A 3,198-nucleotide genomic window follows, 5' to 3' on the forward strand; every position below is an offset into this window, starting at 1 on the left:
CCCCCCCCCCCACCCCCCCCCCCCCCCACCCCCCCCCCCCCCCACCCCCCCCCCCCCCCACCCCCCCCCCCCCCCACCCCCCCCCCCCCCCACCCCCCCCCCCCCCCACCCCCCCCCCCCCCCACCCCCCCCCCCCCCCACCCCCCCCCCCCCCCACCCCCCCCCCCCCCCACCCCCCCCCCCCCCCACCCCCCCCCCCCCCCACCCCCCCCCCCCCCCACCCCCCCCCCCCCCCACCCCCCCCCCCCCCCACCCCCCCCCCCCCCCACCCCCCCCCCCCCCCACCCCCCCCCCCCCCCACCCCCCCCCCCCCCCACCCCCCCCCCCCCCCACCCCCCCCCCCCCCCACCCCCCCCCCCCCCCACCCCCCCCCCCCCCCACCCCCCCCCCCCCCCACCCCCCCCCCCCCCCACCCCCCCCCCCCCCCACCCCCCCCCCCCCCCACCCCCCCCCCCCCCCACCCCCCCCCCCCCCCACCCCCCCCCCCCCCCACCCCCCCCCCCCCCCACCCCCCCCCCCCCCCACCCCCCCCCCCCCCCACCCCCCCCCCCCCCCACCCCCCCCCCCCCCCACCCCCCCCCCCCCCCACCCCCCCCCCCCCCCACCCCCCCCCCCCCCCACCCCCCCCCCCCCCCACCCCCCCCCCCCCCCACCCCCCCCCCCCCCCACCCCCCCCCCCCCCCACCCCCCCCCCCCCCCACCCCCCCCCCCCCCCACCCCCCCCCCCCCCCACCCCCCCCCCCCCCCACCCCCCCCCCCCCCCACCCCCCCCCCCCCCCACCCCCCCCCCCCCCCACCCCCCCCCCCCCCCACCCCCCCCCCCCCCCACCCCCCCCCCCCCCCACCCCCCCCCCCCCCCACCCCCCCCCCCCCCCACCCCCCCCCCCCCCCACCCCCCCCCCCCCCCACCCCCCCCCCCCCCCACCCCCCCCCCCCCCCACCCCCCCCCCCCCCCACCCCCCCCCCCCCCCACCCCCCCCCCCCCCCACCCCCCCCCCCCCCCACCCCCCCCCCCCCCCACCCCCCCCCCCCCCCACCCCCCCCCCCCCCCACCCCCCCCCCCCCCCACCCCCCCCCCCCCCCACCCCCCCCCCCCCCCACCCCCCCCCCCCCCCACCCCCCCCCCCCCCCACCCCCCCCCCCCCCCACCCCCCCCCCCCCCCACCCCCCCCCCCCCCCACCCCCCCCCCCCCCCACCCCCCCCCCCCCCCACCCCCCCCCCCCCCCACCCCCCCCCCCCCCCACCCCCCCCCCCCCCCACCCCCCCCCCCCCCCACCCCCCCCCCCCCCCACCCCCCCCCCCCCCCACCCCCCCCCCCCCCCACCCCCCCCCCCCCCCACCCCCCCCCCCCCCCACCCCCCCCCCCCCCCACCCCCCCCCCCCCCCACCCCCCCCCCCCCCCACCCCCCCCCCCCCCCACCCCCCCCCCCCCCCACCCCCCCCCCCCCCCACCCCCCCCCCCCCCCACCCCCCCCCCCCCCCACCCCCCCCCCCCCCCACCCCCCCCCCCCCCCACCCCCCCCCCCCCCCACCCCCCCCCCCCCCCACCCCCCCCCCCCCCCACCCCCCCCCCCCCCCACCCCCACCAGCCCCCACCCCCCCCCCCACCCCCACGGACAAAACCTGAGTTTGGCGCCTCCCCCCGTATGAGCGGCCAACCTCCCCCCCACCACTACCAAACAATAATTTTTGCACCAGCTCAAAAAACACCTCCCACCCCCAGCAAAACTTACATTGGCCCCGGCATTCACCCTCACAGGGTGTTTGTTGTGTGGGGGGGAAGGGAAAGGAGTTTGTAAGCCCCTTTCGAGTCTCCTTGCAGGAGAGAAAGGGGGGATATAAATCCAAACTCTTCTTCTTCTGCCAACTCACAACAACTCTTTGAATCAATGTACTCCAAAACACCCTGCCATTAACAGCTTTGCTCAGGTCTTGCAAGCTGAGGGCCATGGCTTTCTTGATAGAGTTGGTCCATCTCACACTGGGGCTTCAAGAGCCAGCGTGGTGTAGTGGTTAAGAGCATGTGGACACTAACCTGGAGAACCAGGTTTGATTCCCCACTCCTGAGTGGCAGAGGCTTATCTGGTGAACCAGATGTGTTGCTGCACTCCTACATTCCTGCTGGTTGATCGTGGGCCGGTCACAGTTCTCATTACACTCTCTCAGCCCCACCTACCTCACAAGATGTCTGTTGTGGGGAGAGGAAGGGAAAGGAGTCTACTTACAGGAGGAGGAGGAGGAAGAAGAAGAGGAGGAGTTTGGATTTATACCCCACCTTTCTCTCCTGTAAGGAGACTCGAGGTGGCTTACAAGCTACTTTCCCTTCCTCTCCCCACAACAGGCACCTTGTGAGGCAGGTGGGGCTGAGAGAGTTCTGAGAGAACTGTGATTGGCACATGGTCACCCAGCAGGAATGTAGGAGTGCAGCAACTAGTTCACCAGATAAGCCTCTGGGAATCAAACCCAGTTCCACAGATTAGAGTCCACCACTCTTAACCACTACTCTGCCATACTGTAACCTTTGGGGCTCGAAGTGAAGGGGGGAAAAAGGTGACCTGTGAACGAGCCGTTAGTATAGACATGTCAGTGAAGGCCCCACGAAGAACTGAGGGAAACGTCTGACCCAGCGATGATCCGACACTGTTACCTGCACATTCTGTTGAAGTCTCCAAAAGTCTGCCTGTCTCGCCTGACGGGGCAAACTAACCTTTCAGAAGAAGAAGAACAGTTTGGATTTATATCCCACTTTTCTCAACTGTGATGCATCTCAAAGCAGCTTCAAACTCTTTCTCTTCCTCTACCCACAACAGACACCTTGTGGTGGGGCTGAGAGAGAGAGCTGTGACTGGCCCACGGGAAAACAATGGAGTACAAATAAATAAATGGGAGCAGCAGTGGCGTGGGAGGTTAAGAGCTCATGTATCTAATCTGGAGGAACCGGGTTTGATTCCCAGCTCTGCCGCCTGAGCTGTGGAGGCTTATCTGGGGAATTCAGATTAGCCTGTACACTCCCACACACGCCAGATGGGTGACCTTGGGCTAGTCACAGCTTCTCGGAGCTCTCTCAGCCCCACCTACCTCACAGGGTGTTTGTTGTGACGGGGAAGGGCCAGGAGATTGTCAGCCCCTTTGAGTCTCCTGCAGGAGAGAAAGGGGGGATATAAATCCAAACTACTCCTCCTCCTCCTCTTCTTCTT

Source organism: Sphaerodactylus townsendi, linkage group LG01 (genome assembly GCF_021028975.2).
Source record: "Sphaerodactylus townsendi isolate TG3544 linkage group LG01, MPM_Stown_v2.3, whole genome shotgun sequence".
NCBI lineage: Eukaryota > Metazoa > Chordata > Lepidosauria > Squamata > Sphaerodactylidae > Sphaerodactylus > Sphaerodactylus townsendi.